General features: G+C 36.8%; 1 long non-coding RNA gene across 1 annotated transcript; it reads left to right on the top strand.

The window, feature by feature from the left end:
- The first annotated feature begins 465 nt into the window (after positions 1-465).
- Positions 466-2565, top strand: LOC128291814 (uncharacterized). The gene is made up of 2 exons (XR_008281739.1): positions 466-895; positions 2105-2565. It is a non-coding gene; the product is annotated as an uncharacterized LOC128291814 (long non-coding RNA).
- The last annotated feature ends 23579 nt before the right edge of the window (positions 2566-26144 follow it).

Genomic DNA, 26144 nt, shown 5'->3' with positions numbered 1-26144 from the left:
TTCGAAAATTTTGACGTTTGAGCACTCAATTTAGTCAAAAGGACTAAATTGTAAAAAGTGCAAAAGTTGAGTTCTTTATATATGAGGTGCCTAATTGTTATGAGTTTTAAATTGAAAGTCCTTATGTGACAATTATTCCTTTAATAAGTTAGTGAATGGATATTTGTTTGGTATTTTTGAAATTTGGTTGAAATAAAAGGGTAATTTTGTAAATTAATTAAAATAACCTAATAAGACAAATGATAAAAGCTATCATTTTTTTCATTCTTTCTTCTTCAACCGTGGGAAAGAACAGAAAATAGCAGCCATGGATGAGCTCCATTCGCCAAGCTTTTATGGCTTATATAGGTACGCTTTTGTCCGTTTTTAATGATTTTCGTATTTTTGAGATCCCGAAGCTTAAATTTTCTATTTCTACCAATTGATTGAAGAGAAATTAGAGTTTAAAATTTACCCATTCATGATATGGTTGTGTTTTGATGATTTATAGTGGATAATGAATGTTTGATGTGTTAAATATGAGTTTTATTCAATGAATTTCGGTAAAAATGTCAAAAAGGGGTTAAATTGTGAAAGTTACAAATTGGTCATAAGTGTGTGAATTAGTGAAAATTTGGAGTTTCCATAGAAGAGAAAAATGTTCAGCATGTCCTAAACCTTATAGAAATTGAATAAAAATTAATTTACGAGCATTGGGGAAAAAGTGCAAATATGCAAAAGTTTAGGGGTCAAAATGAAAATTTGTAAAAATATGATTTTTAGACCCATATGAATATTGTGACTGATTGGTAGGCTAAATGTGATGTTATAGATGATGAAAATTGAGACTTGGACCTAGAACGGAAAGAAATCGATTTATGGACGAGTATGTCCTTTTCACATTTATGGTATCGAGGTAAGTTCGTATGTAAACAATACCATGCTATACATGTATTTAAATGTTATCATTGCATGAATTGTACAGATATTAATGTGTATGTAATTAATAGAAATATGATAAGACAAAGCCTTAATAGACGAGGAAAAATCCCGTTTGAACCTTAGGAATAGAATAGGATACGAGTGACATGTCACTAGGAATTATGAGCCTAGATGACTAGCTCGAGAGTGAGCATTGAAATGTCATGAGATATGAGGTAGCTTTAGCTACAATTGAGGCACTTATGTGCAAAGGCTTTTCCAGTATCTAATTAATATTCCAAGTGTTCAACGGGCAATCCAAGGAAAGAGTTAATGATGGTCTCAATGAGGTAAGTCATTGGTGAGTATGCACTCGAGTTATGTTACGAGTTGTGCAAGTATGTATACTAATCCTATGAGAATGCCTTGATATGTGATGATCTATGATGCATAATATGTGTTCTTACCATGATGGATAAAATGGTGTTGTATTAATATTATGAACAATGATCATGAATGAGTAATTTAGCCTTGACAGATTTGAGTTACTGCAGTAGTGTAACTTTGAAAATACACTAAAAATAGTGGAAAATGAGTTAGAGGCAGAATAAAATATGGGATTAAAGCTTAATGAGTCTATTTTCACATGAAAGAAACAGAGGAAGAAAAAGAATTCCATATTGTTTGATATTTGAATTCTTGTGAAACAGGGTCTGAATGAATTCGAGATCCCCTGTTCTAACTTTAGAAATTCACCAAAAATTGTAAAAAAATTATTAAGATTTATACCTTACATGAATGGATTCCTTATTGAGTCTATTTTTATGGGAAATAAACGGAATGGTTGTTGGAATTTTGTATAGGGAGAAATTCGGTTTGTAGTGCACAGGGGTCAGAGTGGTCATACCCTGAAACAGGGGAGACTTTAACTAATAAACTGTACTATTTGGCTTAACCAAAAATTCTGGAAATTATATGGAAGAAAGGAAAATAAGTCTAGTTTCAGGAAAAATTAACGGAACTTAATTCGGAGTTTCTTAGCTCCAGATATAAATAATTTAGTGACCATTGCTCAGAAAGACAGCTTGTAGTGAACTTGAAAATATGTTGTAAACATTGATAAAACAAGTTAATGAGTTGCTTATTGTTTTCATATGAACTTACTAAGCGAAAGCTTACCCCCCTTCTTTCCCATGTTTTCTAGAGTTTCCAGGTTAGCTCGGGTTGGAGGCTGTCAGAGATATTATCACCCTATCGAGTTAACGTTATCGGAGTAAGTAAACTCAAGTGATTCGAGTCTATGGCATGTATAGGGTTTTAATGTGAGTATGTAATATTATGATTTAGCCAAATTCATTGGCTTGTTATTAAGGTAGTATTAGTCATGTAAATTGGCCTATGTCGGCTAATGACATTATGGGCCCATATGATTATTCTTATGCATGTATGTTATTATCTCTTGTGATGTGGCTTACAACATGTATGCCTAGAGATTGAATTGAGATTCATTGATGAGCTAGTAACTAATGCAGGATTAAGTGATTGGTAAATAGTTAATAATGCTTCATGAATGGTTTGTGATGTAATGATAGTTATGTCTAGTATGTGGTAATGATATGGGCAAATTCTATAATATTTATTGCATAAGAAAATAACTTGAGCATAACATGTTTGTAGATGTTTAAGAGCTCATTTATGCCACGTTGTATGTTATTGGATAAGTATGTATCTATGCATGTGGTGTGAGAGTGACAAAAGGCTTGATAATTAGACTATTTCTGGCCACACGGCCTGAGCACATAGGCGTGTGAAGCCTTAACGCAAGAGATTTTTCTAAGTTTTTCATGAGTTCTCGATTGGGTCCCGAACCGCCCCGAATGCATGTATTGGGCCTCGTAAGCTCGCATAAGGGACAAATTGCATGTGAAAAGAAAAGTTTTTAATTATTTGAGATTTCATGGCCCTGTTTAGTATGGAAGTGTTAGTAAAAGTCAGGTAGCACCTCGAACCCCGTCCCGGCATCGGATGCAGGCGAGGGGTGTTACAGTAACAGAAATAGGATAAAATTCGTTACAACGACTCAAGAGAAATGTTCCCAACGGATAATGAGTTTGTTGTATGTATTATTATTATTTATCAGAATCCTCGACAATGTGGGGTATGTTTTGTGTATTGAAGAAACTCACTAAATTCATTTGAATTTACAAGGTTTGACTTGTGATTGCAGGATTCGCAAGATAAAGAACTTGAGGAGGGACAAACCTAGATCATGTGGAATCAAAGATGCACTTGAGTAGAGTCATGCATATAAGAGGGGGTACCTGATTGCCTATAAATGTGTTATCATTAATAGTTAAATATCACACCAAAAATATATTGAATTAAATTGGCGGTGTGCGCAAACATACGAGTCAAATTGTAATATGGTAAAGTTTACAATGAAACATTAGTAAGTATTCCGAGGATCGTGCCCAAAGGATTTCAGATTTGAGAAACTATTAATAAATTAATTACAGAAAACAATTACTAATCTAATTGAGTCACGAATTAGTTGTGTTTGTCCAAATCAATAGATTTATTAAAGTAATTAAATTACTTAACCTAAGACTTTCTTATTCTCATTGTCAACAACGCGAGCCTCTAGCATATGATCGATTAAATCCCTAATTATGTAATTAAATAATTAATTATCCTCGATTAAGTTATTTATCACTCTTATCTAAGACTACCCTCCCAGTTCATCTTCACTAAGGATTACCACCTAAGTCACCCTTCCGGTCTCTTCCTAGGCATACAAATACCCTTCCAATCTCACCATTTGACACAAGTTATACATGACAGGATACCCTTCCGATCTCACCTATCTTGATATTCTATTTTGGGCGTCACTCCCTAATATACTAAGTACCCTTGAATAAATAATCAATTTTAGATAAATAATTATTTAACAAATGAATTAGTTTATTAATCGAATTATACAAAATATAAATAAAGCACAATAATCTATTCTAATATTTATATTATGAGTAATCGATAGAACTAACGAAATTCAAATAAAAGAGTAGAAAAGAAGAGATAAGAGAATACTCATTGATATTATATTAAGGCACACATTTGGAGCAATGTCTGCTTGCCATTGTTTTCACATTAGAATAGAAAATTTTTGACTAAGCAAACATAAAAAGAAAATAAAACTAAAACTGAATAGAAAACTGTTTGTCTCGGTCTGCTTACAATTCCAGTGACCTTAAGATTGCTTATATAGGCAACGACCTACTTGGTGACCATTCAACCCAAGATACACTTAAATACCAGTAAATAAAATATTATGCTTAAAGCTAGGGTCCAAATATGGAAATATCCAAAAAGTGTTGTCCAAGGAAATCTGCTTCATTTTGGCCTACCATATTCATGTCGTCGGGACGTGGAATTGCTTTTCATAACGACGTTGCCATTGTGAAATTCTTTCCATTTCTTCATCTCGTCGTAGTGATGAGAAGAAGCTCCTCGTCACGACATCGAGAGTCCTTCGGGCCTTTGACAACTTTGTTAGCTTATCGAGCTTCTTGTCTCATGGGCCGGTCATCTTTTGTTGTATTCTTGGACTTAAATTGGCCTCCTACACATTTGAATAACTCATTAGTCACTCATGAGGCTCGAGTTGGCTTTATAGGTCATTGAAATATCAAAAAATACATAAAATGCTTATTTTATTAATATTTTATTCCTAACCTACTAATATTGAAAATGAAATAATTAATTATAAAATGCCAAGAAAACAAGCTCGTTAAGTGAAGAATTGACCTAAAATAACTACTACAAGTGACATCAGGTCACTTACCCCCACACTTATATGTAGAACTTATCTTTAAAATATAACTTCAAAAACTTGACTTGAAAACTTATCTTCAAAACAGAATGTCAGAACTTAAAAACAATGTTTTTAGAAAATCTTCTTGAAGCTTAGTTTGAAAACCTTAAGTTTTAGAAAAACATAACAATTTGCACACACATGATAATTCATAACCACTCACTGATTTTACTGAAAAACTAAACAAGTTTGGCTTTTCCTTTGTCCTTACTGGTAGATGGTCAGGTTGGTTCGTAATATACATAAGCATATGAATCACTTAAACAAACAAAGATTACAGAATTCACACATGCAAGAGAACCTAACTTTCTAGACAATCAACCCTAACAGAACAGAGGCTTACCTTGGTTGCTACAAACTTGGTTTAGAATAGAGACTTGACAACAAAATATTGATGAGAGAATTCTTATAGAATAAGGATTGTATTTATAGGCTTAAGTGTCCTGGAAATCATAGCGTACCCTTCTTGACTTAGAAACCCTAGTCAGTTTAGGAGAAGGTTACTTGCACGAAAAGTATTCCTAGATACACAATATCTTTGTTTCCTAATTTGAGTCTGACTTTGACTGGCAATCCTTAGTTCACCATAACATGACTTTCAATGAATCTGATGAACCCCCTTACCGCATCTTTTTGCGTATATTGCAACATTGAAAGATTGGCAAACTCCTTATTGATTTTCTTTTGGTGAACTTTTCAATTTTATGAAACAGTGGCGAACTCTCACTTGCGAGGCCAAAACATCCAGAATCGGTCTCGGAATGTTACACACACGGTCGTGTGTCACACATGGGTAAGTGGCATGGTCGTGTGTTTTGTTTGATTTTGGTTACTTTAGGTATACATGGCCACAATTTGTTATATAGCTTAGCGACACAGCCATGAGACTCTTTTATACACAACATCAGTTTGTTGCATGGTTTGGGGAAACAACTGTGTGATATTGTACCACACGACCTCAGCCTGTCACAAGGCCTGACTATATGACCATGTGACCCCTATTTTTTTGAAACACCCCTAACTCATATTCCTCACCGGAATAAGGTTATGAAGCATTACCGTACAAACCAATCATTTAAACATAAATTTCATACATTATCATAATCATATCATAAACCAATCATTCACATACATATAGTCCAGAAATCGATCCTTCGAGGCCCTAGAAATACTATAGAAGAAATTCGGGACTAATCTGGAATCGTTTGAAAAATCTAGGAAAAAGTTATAAAAATTTGGATATAGGGGTCACACAACCGTGTGCCTTACAGGGCTAAGATACACGCTCGTGTCTCAGGCTGTGTAACCTTTAAACTAGGGACACACGGCCATGTACCAGCCTATGTCCTCACCCATGTAACTCTCTGAGTAGGGTCACATGGCCGTGTGTCACACACGGTTAAGTCACACGCCCGTGTCTCGGGCTATGTGGATTTAACCTAAAACAAGCCATTCCTAACAACAATTCATGCATATACATATGAGTCATTTGTTCACACTTTCAAACCATCACATCATAACTAAACATGTATATAATTGCCACTCCAAAGTCCTAATTCAACTAACCAATATGCCATTTTAAGGCACTTCAAATTCACATAATAACACTTACCTAAACATACATATTTTGCCACATTTCATTCATCAATTACTACTTCCAAAACTTACCAAATAGGCCACAACTTGACCATAACTATTCCGTCACAAAACATGCCATTTGAGTGATTCGAAAGCGTACATCATAAGATAGTTATAACAACATAATCTAGCAAGCATCAAATGGTATCAACCAAGACAAATTATACATACCAAATCATCAACTAAACATTCAACTAAATACCATTACAAGTCCACCTATACATGCCATTATAAACTTGGCCAAAACATAAAAAACTACCAATATTTATGTTGGATGGTGTGATAGATTTTCAACGAGCTTCCAAATCGATCGAGCTTCTGATAATCTATAAAACATAGGAAAGAAACTACGTAAGCACATAATGCTTAGAAAGTTCGTATAACATACACACAACTTACCATTTCATTAGTAAAATATAAATAGCATAATTACCACACCAACTAATACCATAAGCTTGGCACAATGCCTATACAACATCACCAAATACACAAGTTAGTAAATTTATATATGGTTCAAATGAATTCATCCATAACAAGTAACTTACACATTTTTTCATCTCATTTAGGTTACCATTTCCTTTCCATGAGTACATGATACATTCCATTTGAACACTTACCATTTCCTTTCCTTTTTATACCTGTTGAACCATCTAGAATATCATTGGATTCTCAAGAAAATTGACACGAAGTATGCTTAAACATATAGCCATAACCTTTCCTTTACATCGTTGCTCACACGAGTTATGAAATGGGCCTGCTCACATGAGCTGTGGGTCAAAATGTAAGGTACACGATGCTGCTCACACAAGCTGTGGAGCATCCGCAACAATTGCAGGACCTCAGCCATCGAAAGAACATTCAAGACCAGCACCCAAAACATGGAATCCCTAATGACAAGTCATTTGTATCCTACAAATTCGTAAGGTTAATCAGAACTCAATAACCATCATAACATCGATTTGGATATACATCATTCAATTACATTTTGAATACATGACAACATACATTTGAATAACATAAATATAACAACCGTTCATATGAACTTACCTCAACAACAAGGGACGTGAAGATAAACAAGCTAGTCTGAAGCTTGAGCTTTGCCTCAATCTAAGTCCGTACATGGTCTATCTTGATCTAAATAGATTTCAATCAATTTAATACTTCTATTTTTCAATTCAATCCACATTTCATATTTATGCAAAATTATTATTTTACCTCTAATATTTTAATTTTTCACAATTTAGTCTTTAAGCTCAAAAATTAAAATCTAAGCATTTTAATCCCCCATTCAAGCTAACTGAATTTACAAGGGACTTATATAAACCCATACCAATCATCATTTCATAAATTTAACATGAACTTTTACTATTTTTACAAATTAATCCCTATATATATATTTCATCAAAAAGCACTTTACAAAACTTGTTTATTTATCAACAAGAACTCATAATCGACCATTAAACATCAAGAATCATACAAGAACATTCATGGCATAACCCTCAATCTTTAATAGTTTTACAAATTGATCTCTAAGCTAGCTAGATTAAGCTAAAACAAAATCAAAAACTTAAAAATCATTAAAAACGGGGCTTGAAAACACTTACATACAAGAGAGAAAGTGTAACACCCCAGACCCGGCCTAGAGTTATGGCCGAATCCGACAATGTCACATGAGAGTGTTTTCTTAGAAACTGTTTTGAATCAACAAAACCATTCAAATTGTTATCCTTTTCGTAGTCGATATCGTGTAACAGTCAAATTGTTTGAAAACATTACTTTATCGCGGAAGCTTTTGAAACCAATTTATTGTTTATTTCGAAAACTCTTGGTTTGTTTTAGGAAAGCCATACTTGTGTGTTGTAGCTTATAATCCATGTTCACAGTTCAAAAACCCAAATTAAAACCAAAAGTCTAAGTCCAAAATTTACATCAAAATATTCCCAAAATAATGAATAAAACAAAAGTAGTAAGTCTATAAACCAAATGTATGTCAGTGTGGTCACCGTCAAGTCCTCCACTGTATCGATCCGCCTACTGCTGAAGATTACCTAAATAGATAAAACAATTAAGGGTGAGTTTTCGCAAACTCAGTGTGTACATCCCCACAGTTCAACATGCATACAAGTAAATATCAGAATATAGTCATAACTTGAGCCTAAACCCTTTTACAGAATCGGTGTGGGTTTTGGCCCACTAAGAAACAGAATCAGATACAAACTTAGGGCTTTAGGCCATATCAGATATAACATGCATAACAGATCAAATAATAGAACATACCCACCAACCCTGCACACCAGCTCCGTCCAACCCAACACACCATGTGGGGATAAAATCGACCCACCCATCTTTGCATACCAAATATGGGGATAAAATCGACCCATCCAACCCTACACACCATAAAGTACTGTAATGCAACACATGTCATAAATACACAGCTTAACTGTAAGATAACAGGCTTATAAAGCCTTCAGATACTTCCTTCTCTTCATCAATCCTACCTCGATGTAATGCATTATGTAATATGGCATGCTATAATGTAGATAAACAGATCATACATTTATATTCAAAACAGTATAGATATACATGCTGGGTGTAACATAGTAACACATACATCACAATATCATATCACAGAACAGGGGTCTAAGTATTACTTATCGACCCTTCGATATGTCACAGTCGACTTGGGCGACCCGTGCAACCTTACAGAACATTTTAAAAAAATGGGCTCACACGCCCAGGTGGCCTGCCCGTGTGGGCCCACACGCCCGTGTGGCCTACATGGCCCAATTGGTGGAGCCCGTGTCTCACACACGGCCTCGTCAACCTTCACAAGGCTATGTCTGTCATGTCGTGTCGCGCGCGCATGGCCTAGTTTGTCGACCATACGCCCGTGTACTTCCAAACGGCCTACCATACGGGCGTGTCGATAGAATCATTTTTGGCTTTCACCAGTTCTCATTTTCTACGCAGTCGGGGTACACACCTGGTATCGTTTTGAAGCTAATGCAACCACGGGCACTCCAGAACCTAATATCAAATAGCACGTCACTTAGTTAGTCACCTAAACCAAGTCACAAAGAATAGGTAACTCCCAAAAGTTAACGACAACCTTACCTCTAACCAACAATGGCAGTTCCTTGCTGATTAGAGCGCCATTTTAGTAATCCAAAGCACCTTGATTGCCTTCTAAACAAAAGACAGCCTCTTAACAACCCAACAATCATAAAATGAATCTAAACGCACCCTTTTCCTTACCGTATTTACGCTAAACGTAGAGATGAGTAGAGATGATGGAAAAGGGCCAAAAACTAATAATAGAAATAAGGAAAATCGGCAGCAAATAGAGAATTCCATTTGGAAGGAAAGAAAGAAAATAAATAAAGAAAATAAATGTGGAGAAGGGGAAAATTGCAGAGAAATTTGGTAGAGAGGGAAAGGCAGAGTATTTGGGTTACTCCTAAATCCCTTGTTTTGCTAACACTAAATCTCAATTGTAGCAAATACTCAGAATCCCAAGCCAACTCAAACACTCCCACGGCATTAGCAGCAAAAATACTGCCTCCACTCAGACTCGAACCCAAGACCTCCTTCACACCAACACTTCACTTATCCTCCAGACCAACAGGCCCATTCTTGCATATTTTAATAAACAAATACTTATAAGCCTAACAACCAAAGACAAGGCCTTATTCAAATAAAAACCAAAATTTTTCCCAAGCTAGGGCTTGAACTCAAGACTTTTCAGACACTTCCAGAACACTTAACCACTGAAGCAGATACATAGTTGTGTCATATTCTAATAGAATTAGAAATATAAATTTTGGGGCGTTACAACTCTACCCTCCTAAAAGAAAATTTCATCCTCGAAATTTAACTGATCAGAAAAGGTGAGGATACTGCCGACGCATCGAATCCTCCGGTTCCCAAGTAGCCTCCTCAGTGCTATGATTCTGCCACAGCACCTTCACTAAGAGGATAAATTTCCTACGCAGAACCTTAACGTCGTAGTCTAGGATTTGAACCGGCTTCTCTTTGAATGTTAGATTTGGTCTAACCTCAATCTCCTCTACAGGCACAATATGCTTGGGATTAGAGCGATAGCGCTTCAATATAGAGACGTGGAATACATCGTGAATGCGATCTAACTCTGGTGGTAACTCTAACTGATAAGCGAACGGTCTGGTCCCACTCGTTTTAGAATTTTGCACGGCCCGATAAACTGAGGGCTCAGCTTACCCTTGCGACTGAATCTTAGAACCTTCTTCCATGGCGAGACCCTAAGGAAAACCATGTCCCCCACAAAATACTCGATGTCCTTCATCTTCAAATTCGCATAGTACTTTTGTCTATTAGAAGCCGCCTTCAGATAATCTCAAATCAAATAGACTTTATCCTTAGTCTCTGATACCAACTCCGAACCCAAAACACATTGCTTACCCAAATTAGTCCAGCATAAGGGAGTGTGACACTTATGTCCATACAATGCCTCGTAAGGTGCCATCTGTATACTAGACTGATACCTGTTGTTGTAAGCGAACTCTGCTAATGGCAAGTACTCCTCCCAACTACCTCGAAAGTTTATAATGCAACCCCTCAACATGCCCTCCAGAACTTGAATCTCCCTCTTCGACTGACCATTTGTCTGATATAAAAAGTAGTACTAAAGTCTAATCTTAAACCCAAAGCCTCATGAAGCTTCTGCCAGAACAGAGACGTAAAACGAGGATCCCTATCAGAAATGATTGACATAGGTACCCCATGTAGCCTCACTATCTCAGAAATGTAAAGTTTGGCCAAATTCTATAGGGAGAAGTCTACTCTAACCGGAATGAAATGTGCAGCCTTGGTCAATCGATTCACGATGACCCAAATAGAATCCTTCTTAGTGGGTGTTAGGGGTAACCCACTAACAAAGTCCATCGTTACTCGCTCTCATTTCCATAACGGTATCTTAACAGGCTGCAGCAAACCCGAAGGTAACTGATGCTCAGCCTTAACCTATTGACAAGTCAAACAACGAGCAACAAAGTTGGTAAACTCACGTTTCAACCCTGGCCACCAGTACAGCATAAGTGCTACTATGCACCTCCCTCAGTATCGACTACCTTAGATCCTCATCATTTGGTACACATATCCGCCCTTGGAAACACAATACCCCATCATCATTAATCCCAAAATCTAAAGTAACCCCACTTTCAATCTGCCAAAACCTCAACGCAAGATACTTATCTCCCATCTGTTTATCCCTGATCTGATCAATCCATTTTGGTCTTGCTTGCAGCTCAGCCAATAGACTCCCATCATCGAATAAATTGAGTCGAGCAAACATCGCTCTGAAATCGGTCATAGCCCTACGGCTTAAAGCATCAGCCACCATATTGGCTTTTCCAGGATGGTACTCGATATTGCAGTCATAATCCTTAGGCAGTTCAACTCATCGACGCTGTCTAAGGTTCAACTCCTTTTGAGTGAGGAGATATTTGAGGCTCTTGTGATAAGTGTAGATGGTACACTTCTCACCATACAGATAGTGCCTCCAGATTTTAAGATAAAAAATTACTGTTGCTAACTTCAAATCGTGCGTCAGATAATTAGCCTTATGAATCTTGAGTAGTCGAGATGCATAAGCAACAACTTTACCGTCTTGCATCAGAATACAACCTAGACCCACATGTGACGCATCACTGTAAACCACGAAGTCCTTATCGAATTTAGGCTGAATAAGAATAGGTGCCTGAGTTAGCACGGTCTTGAGCTTCTCAAAGGTTTCCTGCTGTGCATCAGTCCACACGAAAAGAACTCCCTTACACAGTAGCTTAGTCATCGAAGCTGCGATCAAAGAGAACCCTTTTACGAATCGTCGATAATATCCTGCCAGACCCAGAAAGTTGCGGATTCTGACACATTCCTCAGCTGTTTCCAACTCAACATAGCCTCAATCTTACAAGGATCCACACGAATCCCCTCAACAGAAATCATATGCCTCAATCTTACAAGCATACAACTGTTTCTCACGCAGAGTCTGCAGAACTACTTTGAGATGCTCATCGTGCTTGCCCTTTGACTTAGAACATACCAAGATGTCGTAGATGAAGACCACCAAAAATTGGTCCAAATAGGGTTGGAACACTCGGTTCATCAAATTCATGAATGCTGCTGGTGCATTATTCAACCCAAAGGGCATAACTAGGAACTCGTAATGTCCGTACCGAGTCCTAAATGTCATCTTATGCACATAGGCATCCTTAACTCTTAACGATGATAACCCAAATGCAGATCGATCTTAGAGAACACTGAAGCCCCTCTGAACTGATCAAATAAGTTATCTATCCTCGAAAGCAGATACTTATTCTTGATTGTCAACTTATTCAATTGACGGTAGTCAACACACATCCTCATTGTCCCATCTTTTTTATTCACAAATAGAACAGGTGCTCCCCACAGAGACACACTGGGGCAAATAAATCCATGCTCTAAAAGCTCCTACAATTGAGCCTTAAGCTCTGTTAGCTCTTCTGGTGGCATTCGATAAGGGGCGTTAGTCATTAGAGCTAAACCCTACATCAACTTGATACCAAATTCTACCTCACGACTCGGAGGCAATCTCGGTAATTCTTCTAGAAAAACATCTGGAAAGTCCCTTACAGTTCGGATGTCCTAAACTGAAGAGTCCACAGAATCAACAACATTAATGAAAGCCAAGAATGCCTCACACCCCTTCCTTACTAACTTCTCTACCCTCAATGTAGATATCACATTAGTCAAATAATCTCGGTGTTCCCCAATCACAACCTCCTTATTATCTCAGAACGACCCTTTTCGTATCACAGTCCAGACTCACTCGATGTTTGACCAGCCAGTCCATGCCTAAAATCAAGTCAAACTCCTCAAAAGGAAGCTCCATCAGATCAGCCAGAAATACAGTCTCTTGGACCTCTAACGGAACGTCTCTAAATAGTTTACTGACTCCAAAAGACTGCTCCAACAGACTCCCCACTGTTATCTCACTAGAAGTGCTCTCAAACGGCAACCCCAAGGTCTCAGACACCGTACTAGCTATGTAAGAGTGTGTAGAGCCTATGTCTATCAATACAAAGTAAGGTACATTAAAAATTAGAAACATAACCATGATGACATCCGGAGCATCTCGATCCTCACAGTGATGTGCAGCATAAACCAGTGCAGGCTACCTCACCTTAGTCGGTCCAACACCTCTACCCGGTGCTCTCTGTCCTCTGCCCCTACCATTACCACCCCTGGCCTATCCTCGGCCCTTAAGTGGCTGTGCATTCTCAATAGTTAGAGCTTGCATCTGATTAGTCCTCAGTGGACAGTCTTTCACACGGTGCTCAGTAGACCCACACCTCAAACAAGCTCCAGTAGCCCTCCAACCTCGCCTGGATGGCATCTATTACAGTACTAATAGATCGTCACCCCAGTAGGTGCAATAGTAGGCCCAACTCTCACAGGCCAATTAGACTTGGCCTTTTTCCTAGGCCTCATCATAGAATTCGAAGGCTCTGCATCCCTCTTAGCTTTCCAGCTGTCTTGGTTTTGATGCTCAGTGCAATTTACTTCCTTGGCGATCTTCGCCTTTTCATCCAATGCAGAGAAATCCCGTTCCCTCTGAGGAGCTATCAGAACCCGTAAACTGTCCTGGAGAACATCCTCAAAATGGACACAACACTCATACTCTGTCGCCACCATGCCCTTGCATAATGACTCAGTCTCAGAAACTCAACCTCATACTCAGCCACTGAACGATCTCCCTGAGTAAGATTAACAAACTCCCGCCTCCGAGTGTCCATATAACTAGCCTCTACATACTTACTCTAGAAAGCTGTCTTAAACAAATTCCATGTCAATCGGTCGGCCTGAGTGCCCTCCTTAACCGTCAACCGCCACTGATACGCTTCATTGTGAAGCACTGAGACAGCTTCCTTGAGCTTCTACTCAGCAGCAAAATCCAGATCGTCCATGATGCATTCTGTGGCCTCCATCCAATACTCGGCCACATTAGGAGCAACTATCGCGATGCCCTTGAATAACTCTGCCCCATTGGACCGGAGTCATTCCGTAATTGACCCACGGCCCCTAGAACTAGTGTTGGGCCTAGTGACCCTCTCCAAAATTCGTAGCATGGCTTGGGACATTGCGTCGTCCCTAGTCGCACGATTATGAGACCCAGTCCCAGATCCAGTCTCAGTAACAGGGGACTTTAGCATCTCACTAGTGACCAGATTTTAAATCGTATCAGATACGAATGACTCAACTCGAGCCCCTCTATGACCCTTACTTTGGCCTCTAGTACCCCGTCCACGAGTACCACGTGTGCTTATCGTAATTTTGAATTAATCTATATTAACATTTTTATGCAAACCAGTTTATAGTTTCGATATTTATTAACAAATATTTTATTTAGTAAAGTTATCAGAGTATTTAGAGTCTGTTATCGCAAGTCGCAGTTTACTACATTTTTCAATTTGCACTACCTAGAGTGTTTCAAAAGAGCCCACTACCTACAGTAGCTTCATAGCCTACAATAGTATTTTCAAGCAAATCAAAACAACATTTCAATATATTCTAAGCATGCTTTCAGAAAATTCTAAATAAAGTTTTAGAAACTTACAGGATTGGCGCCGGAGACTCAGTGTACCACAGTTTATCAAAAATGTTTCAAATTGTTTTACACATTATTTCTCAAAAACCATTCTTTTACAACACAAATCCATAGCTGAGTTTTGCAACCTGACTCTGATACCACTAATGTAATACCTCAGACCCGGTCTAGACGTTATGGCCAAATCCAAAAATGTCACATGTAACGCCCCCTTACCCGAGACCGTCGCCGGAGTCGAGCATGAGACATTACTAAACTTATTTTAGCATTTAAACAAGTTCAAACAATTCTCGTAGTAAACTATCCATCTGTGTCATAGTCGCTAAAAAAATCAAATCTCGAGTTACAAAACTTGAAATCAAATTTTGTAAATTTTCCCTGAAACTAAACTCATATATATAATTACTAATTTTTTTCTAGAACTTTTGGTAAGGCCAATTAGTACAGTTTATTAGTTAAAATTTCCCCTGTTTCAGTGTTCGACTACTCTAACCTTTGTTTACTACAAATCACTTTTCTCTTTGTATAGAATTCAGATGACTATGATGTTTGTTTCTATTAAAGGTAGACTCAATAAGGAACCTATACGTATAAAGTTTGAGTCATAAATATTTTTACACAATTTATGGTGAATTTATAAATTCAAAATAGGGGATCCAAAAATTGCTCTGACCCTATTTCACCAAAACGTAAATATCTCATAAAATACAAATCTTTTACCTATTTTGTTTCTTCCATATGAAAAAAGTTTCATTAATCTTCAATTCCATATTTTATTCATTATCTAATCCTATCTCTACTATTTTTAGTGATTTTTCAAACTCACATAACTGCTGCTGTGTGATTCTATTTTATAGCCAATTTCACCATTTTATGGATATCCATAGATTAGTTAGCACATAAAGCATACGTGTTATCAAATATAATCTTGATTAGCCACTCCAATAGCTAATCATTCTCAAACATTTCCATGCCATCCATGAGCCATATCATAAGATGATTATATACACAAAATGATTATAATGCTATACATGCCATATTCCCAAAATATACAAGTCATTATACCGAAATAGTTTGTTGATAGTGTGAGCGCGCCTCCGACCGTTCCCAATCTCCTAGCTGGCTTGACAATACTACAAAGAATAGAGAGGAGGGAGTAAGCATAATTGCTTAGTAAGTTCACATGTAAATAGCAAGTAACATAACCATGCAATAATACGAAATCCACATTTGCATAATATCACCAAAGCATTCATATCATATTTCTCATTCATGATCCTACCATATTATTGTTATATTGAAGTCTCAACCCAAGGGTTAAGTACATACCTATACAAATTTTCTCATTCACCACACTTTCCAACATGTCACCTTCGTTTTAGATACTCACCTTATCCACTTAAGATTTACCCGTTGAACACATCGGAATATGATTCGAATACACGGATTTCATGCACATAAGTGCCATACCCGCAGCTAGACAAACTCAATAGCTTGCGAAAATTATGTAGCCAAGCTACCATGTAACCCGCCCATAAGTAAACTCGAACTCAACTCAACGAGCTCGAGCGTTCGTATCCATAAGTGAACTCGGACTCAACTCAACGAGCTCAGAACTCAAATATCCTAGTGACATGTCACTTGTATTCTAATCTATTCCCAAGGTTCAAACAGGCTTTTTCCTCGATCACACATCTTTTCAGTCTTCCATGGAATATCGAAACCGATACTCGATAGTAATTCATATTTAACAAGTAGAACACATAATTTGCATATTACTCAATAATAACCACAAAGCATAATATTTCATGATATTAATCATCATATCATATAAATAACATTAAATTACTTAAAATGAAAATTATGTTACTACATTTACACCTGAACTTACCTCGGTACAAAATAAAGAAATTTTGCAATTTAGTCCACGATCTTTTCCTTTCCCCGATCAAGGTCGATTCCACGTCTTTCTTGGTCTAAAATAACACATTTATCTGATTTAATACTCACATTTATCGAAATAGTCCTTAACTTTAACTTTTAAAAAATTATGATTTTGCGCCTAAACTTTTGCATATTTACACTTTTGCCCCAAGCTCAAAAATTATTTTTTTTCCAAAATTCTTATGTTTTATGACATGCTGATCATTTTTCCCTTCTATGGAAACATCAAATTCTCACTGTAACATGTAGCTATAAACATTAGGTATTTTTACCGATTATGCCATTTTACTCGTTTTCACGTAAAATCGTTTAGCAAAAGTTGTTTAACACAATTTAAAGCTTCATATTCTACCATAAAACATCAAAATAAACACATTTCACCTATGGGTATTTTTCCAAATATAAACCCTAGGTTAAATTATTGCTAGAATAAGCTAAATCAAGTTACCGGGACTCCAAAAGCGTAAAGAACATTAAAAACGGGGCTTGGAATCACTTACTCTGGAGCTTGGAAGCTTGAAACAAACCCTAGCTATGGAGAACCCTTGAAATTTTGTCCTAATGAAGAAGATGGACATATTTTTCCATCTTTTTCCTTTTTTTAATCTTTTAATTACCAAATGACTAAAATACCCTTCATTAAAAACTTTGGTTATTTCTACCTATGTATGTCCATTTTTGTCCATGAAAACCTAATGGTATAATTACCATTTAAGGACCTCCACTTCAATTATGCTCTTCAATTAAATCCTTTAACATCTAAAACTCATATTTATCAACTTTTGCAATTAAGTCCTAATAGGCAAATTAGACATGCAATTCATGAAATTTTTCTATTGATATTCTAACACATGCATCTAATCACTCAATAAATTATAAAAATTAATCAGAATAATTTTTTCTACTTCAGAATTGTGGTTTCGAAACCACTATTCCGTTTAGGCCCTAATTTGGGATATCACAGTCACATGAGAGTGTTTTCTTAGAAATCGTTTCGAATCAGGAAAATCGTTCAAATTGTTATCCTTTTCATAGTCGATATCGTGTAACAGTCAAATTGTTTGAAAACATTACTTTATCGCGGAAGCTTTTGACAACAATTTTTTATTTCGAAAACTCTTGGCTTGTTTTAGGAAAACCATACTTGTGTGTTGTAGCTTATAATCCATGTTCACAGTTAAAAAACCCAAATTAAAACCAAAAGTCTAAGTCCAAAATTTACATCAAAATATTCCCAAAATAATGAATAAAACAAAAGCAGTAAGTCTATAAACCAAATGTATGTTAGCATGGTCACTGTCGAGTCCTCCACTACACCGATCCGCCTACTACTGAGGATTACCTGAACAAATAAAACAATTAAGGGTGAGTTTTCTCAAACTCTGTGTGTACATCCCCACAGCTCAGCATGCATATAGACAGATATCAGAATATAGTCATAACTCGGGCCTAAACCTTTTATACAGAATCAGTGTGGGCCTTGGCCCACTCAGAAACAGAATCAGATACAAATTAGGGCATTAGGCCATCTCAAATAAAGCATGCATAACAGATCAGAATAACAGAACATGCCCACCAACCCTACACACCAACTCCGTCTAACCCAACACACCATGTGGGGAAAAAATCAACCCACCCATCCCTGCACACCAAATATGGGGATAAAATTAACCCATCCAACCCTACACACCATAAAGTATTGTAATGCGACACATGTCATAAATACGCAGCTTAGTTTCCAGATAACAGGCTTATGAAGCCTTCAGATACTTCCTTCTCTTCATCAAACCCACCCCAATGCAATGCATTATACAATATGACATGCTATAATGCAGATAAATAGATCATACATTTATATCCAAAACAGTATAGATATACATGCTAGGTGTAACATGGTAACACATACATCACAATGTCACATCACAGAACAGGGGTTTAAGTATTGCTTACCGACCCTTCGACAGGTCACAGTCGACTTGGGCGACCCGTGCAACCTTACAGAACATTTCAGAAAAATGGGCTCACACGCCCATGTGGCTTGCCCGTGTGGGCCACACGACCCAAATTGGCCTTGGCAGTGTGGATCACACGGCCTGGCCCAAATTTCCACACGCTCGTGCAGTTCACTCATCTAGGCCCACACGCCCGTGTGGCCCACATGACACAATTGGCCGAGCTCGTGTCTCACACACGACCTCGCCAGCCTCAACACAGCTATGTCCATCGTGCCCGTGTCACGCGCGCACGGCCTGGTTCGTCGACCACACGCCCGTGTACTCCGTGTGGCGTCAATAGAATCGTTTTTGGCTTTCACCGATTCTCTTTTTTATGCAGTCGGGGTACACACTTAGTATTGTTTCGAAGCTAACGTAACCACGAGCACTCTAGAACCTAATATCAAACAGCGCGTCACTTAGTTAGTCACCTAAACCAAGTCACAAAGAATAGGCAACTCCTGAAAGTTAACGACGACCTTACCTCTAATGAACAGTGACAGTTCCTCGCTGATTAGAGCGTCGTTTTAGCAATCCACAGCACCTTGATTTCCTCCTAAATAGAAGACAACCTCTTAACAACCCAACAATCATAAAATGAAACTAAAGGCACCCTTACGCTTACCGTATTTGCGCCAAACACAGAGATGAGCAGAGATGATGGAAAAGGGCCAAAAACTAATAATAGAAAGAAGTAAAATTGGCAGCAAATAGGGAATTTCGGCTAGAAGAAAAGAAAGAAAATAAATATAGAGAAGGGGAAAATTGTAGAGAAATTCGACAGAGAGGGAAAAGCAGAGTATTTGGGTAACTCCCAAATCCCTTGTTTTGCTCTTACTAAACCTCAACAGTAGCAAATACTTAGAATCGCAAGCCAACTCAAACACTCCCACGACACTAGCAGCAAAAATATTGCCTCCACTTAGACTCGAACCTAAGACCTCCCTCACACCAACACTCCACTTATCCACCAAACTAGCAGACCCATTCTTGCATATTTTAATAAACAAATACTTATAAGCCTAGCAACCAAAGACAAGGCCTTATTGAAATAAAAACCAAAATTTTTCCCAAGCTAACTCAAGACTTCTCAGACACTTCCTGAACACTTAACCACTGAAGCAGATACACGGTTGTGTCATATTCTAACAGAATCAGAAATATAAATTTTGGGGCGTTATAAAAAGCCAACCGAATGTTTAAACCCTAAAATGGCTTCTTTTCCTTCAATATTTCAGTGGAAATTAACATGAATAAGATGATACCATCTTTTCTTTACTTTAATTTTAAGCTTAATTACCAAATTACAATTTTACCCTTTTAAAACTATCAAAATTTCCATAAAACCTTGCCATGAATATCCACTAACTATTCAAATTGCCTAATTACCATTTAAGTCCTTTCAGTTTAAAATGTCATAGCCATTTGTCCCTTTTAGCTAATGGAACTTTACTTTTACACTTTTTACGATTATGTTCTTTTTACTTAATTAATTATACAAACATTAAAATTTCTTAACGAAACTTTAATACGACCTTACTAATATCTCATAAACATTAAAATAATAATAAAATAAAAATTTACTCATCGGATTCATGGTCTTGAAACCACTGTTCCGATTTCACTAAAAATAGGCTATTACAACTCTCCCCAAATCTTACCAAAAAATAGGTTTGAGTATTGCACTTTCATAGCTTTTTCTGGTTCCCAGGTAGTCTCTGCTATTCTTTGTCACTGCCAGAGAACTTTAGCTAAAGCTATGCTTTTATTTCTCAATTCTGTAACTTTCCGAGCTAGAATTCTGATGGGCTCTTCACTGTACGTCATATTAGACTAAATCTCAACATCAACTAGGGATATCACGTGTGAAGGATCTGATCGATACTATCGTAACATCGATCCATGGAAGACAATATGAATCTTTTCTAACTCTGACAGCAAAGCCAATCTGTAAGCTACTTGCCCAATCCTTACAATGATTTCGAGCGGTCTGATAAGACACAAACTAAGATTTCCTTTTTGGCCAAATCAAAGAACTTTCTTCCGAGGTGATACTTTCAAAAATAACTTGTCGCCGATTTGAAATTCAATGTCTTTTCTTTTCAAATCTGCATAAGATTTCTATCTATCAAAAGCCGCTTTCAAACTGTCACGTATCACTCTGACCTTTTCTTCGATTTTTGGAATCAATAAACATCAAATAACTTTTTCTCGCTCAGCTCAGTCTAGTATAACGGAGTTCGACACTTTTGACCATACAAAGCTTCGTATGGTGTCATTTTAATGCTCAATTGATAACTGTTATTGTATGCAAATTTAACCAATAGCAAAAATCTCTTCCAACTACCTTCGAACTCTAAAACCAACATCGAAGCATATCTTGGAGTATCTGGATTACTTGCTCAGACTGACCATTAGTCTGTGGATGAAACGCTATACAAAAATAATGTTGAGTACCAAGAGCTTCATGTAACTTGCTCTAGAATCGAGACGTAAACCATGGATCTGTGTCAGAGATAATAGAAACTGGCATATTGTGCAATCTAACAATCTTAGCAACATACAACTCTACCAATCTCTCAAGTGAAAAATCCGTACACACTGGAATGAAATGCGTGGATTTCATCAAACGATCTTTAATGACCTACACAACATTTTTTTTCTTGGAGATAGAGGCAATCCCGACACGAAATCCATCATAACACGTCCTCATTTCCACTCTGGAATCATCATAAGTTGTAATAAACCAGAAGGTATCTGATGCTTAGCTTTAACTTGCTGACAAATTCTTATTTCATACCTGGCCACTAGTACATTTGTTTCAAATCGTCGTACATTTTATTACTACCAGGATTAATTGATAAGCTACTACTGTGAGCTTCCTGTAAAATCTTCTGAATGAGATCAAAATTTATCGGAACACAAATTCTGTCTTTAAAGTACAAACTGTCATCTGAACCAACATGATAATCTGAATCAGAGGTCGACTTAATATGTTTTCGTTTAGCGATATATTCAGCATCAGTTTTCTAAGCTTTGCAAATCCGTTGTAAAAACGTCAGTCTAGCTTTCAGTTCAGCTAAAATTGAACCATCACAAATCAATGTCAACCATGTGTTCAATGTTCGTAAAGCAAATAGATATTTTCTACTCAGTGCATCAGCAACGACATTACCCTTCCCAAGATGATAATCAATGATCAAGTTGTATAACTCAAGCCATCTACGTTGTCTCATGTTCAAATCTTTCTGTGACATCAAATACTTCAGGCTTTTATGATTCATGAAGATGTGACATTTTTCTCTGTCCAAATGGTTTCACCAAAATTTTAAAGCAAATACAATAGCTGCAAGCTCTAAATCATGAGTCGGATAATTCTTTTTTTTACGGTTTTAATTTTTCGAAAATCATACGCTATCACTTTTCCTTCTTACACCAAAAACGACCAAAGCCATTCAATGAAACATCACTATAAATGATAAATTCTTTACCAGAATTTGGCTGAATCAACACAAGTGCCTCGGTTAACAACACTTTCAACTAATTAAAACTTTGTTGACATTTCTCAAACCATTTGAATTTAACATCTTTTTGCAACAGTTTTGTTAACAGTGTAGCAATCATCGAAAATCCATTGACAAATCTTCTGTAATATTTGGCTAAACCCAGAAAACTTCTGACTTCAGATACATTTCTTAGAGATTTCTAGTCCACCATAGTTTAGATTTTACTAGATCAACTCTAATACCTTCTGCCGACACTACATGTCCCAAAAATCTGACTTCTTGGAGCCAGAACTCACATTTGCTAAACTTAGTAAACAATTATTTTTCATGTAGAATTTGTAAAACAATTCTCAAATGCTGGGCATGCTCTGTCTCATCTCGTGAATAGATCAGAATGTTATTAATGAATACAACAACAAATTTGTCTAAGTACGGTCTGAAAATTTTGTTCATCAAGTCCATAAACACAACATGTGCATTAGTCAAACCAAATGGCATCACAAGAAACTCATAATGTCCATACCTGGTTCTGAACACAATTTTCAACACATTAGAATCTTTAAATTGTAGCTGATAATAACCAAAATGAAGATCGATCTTTGAAAACATTGTTGCACCTTTCAGCTGATCAAAAAAATCATCGATACATGGCAATGAATACTTATTCTTGATAACAACTTTATTGAGCTATCAATAATCACATTGACCCATCTTTTTTCTTAACAAACAAACAAGAGCATCCCCAGGAGAAGCAAAACCCCTATCTGTCAACTCTTGCAATTGTGTTTTAACTATTTTCATTCTATAAATGCTATTTTATATGGTGCTATCGATATTAGAGATGTTCCCGACATCAATTCAATAGGAAACTCAACCTCTCTAATTGGTGGTAACCCTGGTAATTCCTCTAGAAATACATCTGTGAACTCACACACAATCGAAACTAATTCTAACTTCAATTCTAAAACCCTAGAATCAAATATATAAGAGAGATACTCTTCACATCCCTTTTTAACATATTTTTGTGCCGACATAGCTGAAATAACATTAGATGCACTATCCAGTCTGTCTGATTCAATTCAAAGCTTTTCACCATTCTGACACTTTAACACAATATGCTTTCATCTACAGTTTACAATAGCATCATGCAGAGTTAACCAATCTATACCCAGAATCACATCAAACTCATCAAAGGATAATAACATCAAATTAGTTAGAAAGTTGCAACCCCGAATCATCAAAGGACAATTTTTACAGGCTTTATCGACTAATACATACTGACCTAAAGGGTTCGTTACTTTAATTACAAACTCAATAGACTCAAAAGGTATTTTTTTATCTGACTGTAAAGTTATGCATACATATAAGCGTGTTGACCTCGAGTCAATCAAAACATTAACATTAGTATCAAAGATAGAAAATGTACAGGTGATCACATCATGTGTTAAAGCTTTCTCTCGAGGGCAAATCACGTAAGCTCTAGCTAGTGCCCCTACCTCAGATCTTATAGCAGAATCTTTTGACCCACTACAAATGTTACTCGTATTTCCAATGTTCCAAGGTGGTCTCCCTCTCGTAGCTATATTACTCAGTCGAGTAGTCTGAGCCCTTTATTTATCAAACCTTTTAGGGATATCTTTAAGATAATGATCATATGAACCACATTTAAAAAATGACCTATATTTCAGTCTGCATTCACCAAAGTGTCATCTATTACATTGCTGACATTCAAGCTTGTTGTTTCTAACACTGCCTACACTCGCTATGGATGTAGCCTGAGGTTTCAAGCTCAAATGCTATTTTCCTCTATCTCTCACAGAATAACCCATCGAAGCTGATGAACGACTACGATATTCTTTTGACTTCTTCAATGGAGACAAGAATGACTTTCCCATAGGTCTTTGTCCCAAATCACGAGCCTCAAAATCATCTTTTCTTTTCACTTTGCTAAGTTCCTCAGCCTTGTGTGCTCTATCAACTAGAATCACGAATTCTTTCAGCTCAAGAATCCCAACTATCAAATCATTTAGACCGTCTTCAAATCGAGTGCACATAGCAACCTCTGTTGGTAAACATTCCCGGGCATACTTATTAAGTCGCACAAATTCTCTCTTGTACTCAACTACTGACATATGACCTTGCTTCAATTCAAAAAGCTTTTTGCATTTCTTATCGAGGAATCTTTGACTCAGATATATCTTTCTGAACTTTATTCAGAAGAATTCCCAATTTACTCGATCCTTCGGTACAACCACAATCAAAGTGTTCCACCACTGATAAGTCGAGTCTTTCAACAGAGAAACAACACATTTCAAGCATTCAATCGATGTACAAGACAATTCATCAAAAACTCTCACTGTGTTTTTAATCAGAACTCGGCTCTTTCTGGGTCATTTTCAGTCGTACCTCAAAACTCTTTATTCCCATACTTTTGGATTTGATCAACCGGAGGCTTACTCACTCGTACTAGTTTCAAAATCTAAGGAACTACGAAACCCGCTTGGGGTACGAGTGAGGGTGGAGGTCATTGAGCCATTGGGTTTGTTCACACAAACTCTGAAAACCATTCAGAAATCATCTAGAAGAATGTGTTGCTTCTGAAGCTTAGGATTCATAGTGGCAAGCATAAGACATCCAACATCTACCATATCATCAAGATGCTTCTTGTAAACATCTCTATCAACCCTAGAGGCACTAATAGGTGGTTCATTAGGAAGGGGTTGTTCAATGACATATAATTTATAGTCTTGTTTGAGGACAATCCTCAAGTTACAGAACCAGTCAAGGAAATTCAAACCATTCAATTTGTCCTTCTCAAGGACCGATCCCAATGAAAGTAAATTTGTGCTTATAGCCATAATATATCTACAACAATTAAATATGTGAGTGAGTAAATTTACTAATTTTTTATTAATCATTAAAATGACTTTATTAAATGATTTTCCTACTATTTTATTCAAAATTAATAACCCCCATATTTTAATTTCGGAAAAACTTTCTCAAAATTTTTTGTAGTGGGTAAGGATCCATATTTCACCTTCTCTTAAGCAGCTTTGGTTTTGCTCTCAAGATTATGGTTATTTAGGTAAGCAACACTTGCTAATTATAACACATGTAACTCCTAAATCTTGGGTGAACAATTCTTGTTCTAATCATCTTATGATTTATCCAAATAACTTACCTCTAGGTTTCTAATCCTATTAGAGTAAGCTAGTTAAGTCATTAACCAATGTTTTAACCAATGAATATCACTTGCTTATTCTTTGCATTTAACCAAGATAGATACTAGTATTTTACTTTAGGAGAGCCTACATAGTATCGATTGAGGCCTTAAAGAGGGCAATGATTGGAATGCAATGTTGACTTAATATTTTGATTAAGGGAATTTTATTAAGGTTACATCTCACCAATTATGGTCTACTTTAGTCCTTTAATTGATCTCATCAACTAATCTTGTTTATAGTTATCAAATTTTAACATACTTAAAATTTGGCATGTTTTAGACATTTATAGCGTCTCATACATGAATAAATAAAGCAGTAAGTAAATGCAACAGTTATAGCCCATAAACTAAGGTGGTTCCTCCCAAGCCAATGGGAGAACCAAAAGGAAACCTATAGGTGTAAGCCGCTTCACAAGCTTCTTGTCTACTTTAGTTTGCCCGTTTTTCA

Source organism: Gossypium arboreum, chromosome 4 (assembly GCF_025698485.1).
Source record: "Gossypium arboreum isolate Shixiya-1 chromosome 4, ASM2569848v2, whole genome shotgun sequence".
NCBI lineage: Eukaryota > Viridiplantae > Streptophyta > Magnoliopsida > Malvales > Malvaceae > Gossypium > Gossypium arboreum.
The sequence above is the reverse complement of the archived record's forward strand: the minus strand, read 5'-3'. Positions and strand labels throughout refer to the sequence as shown.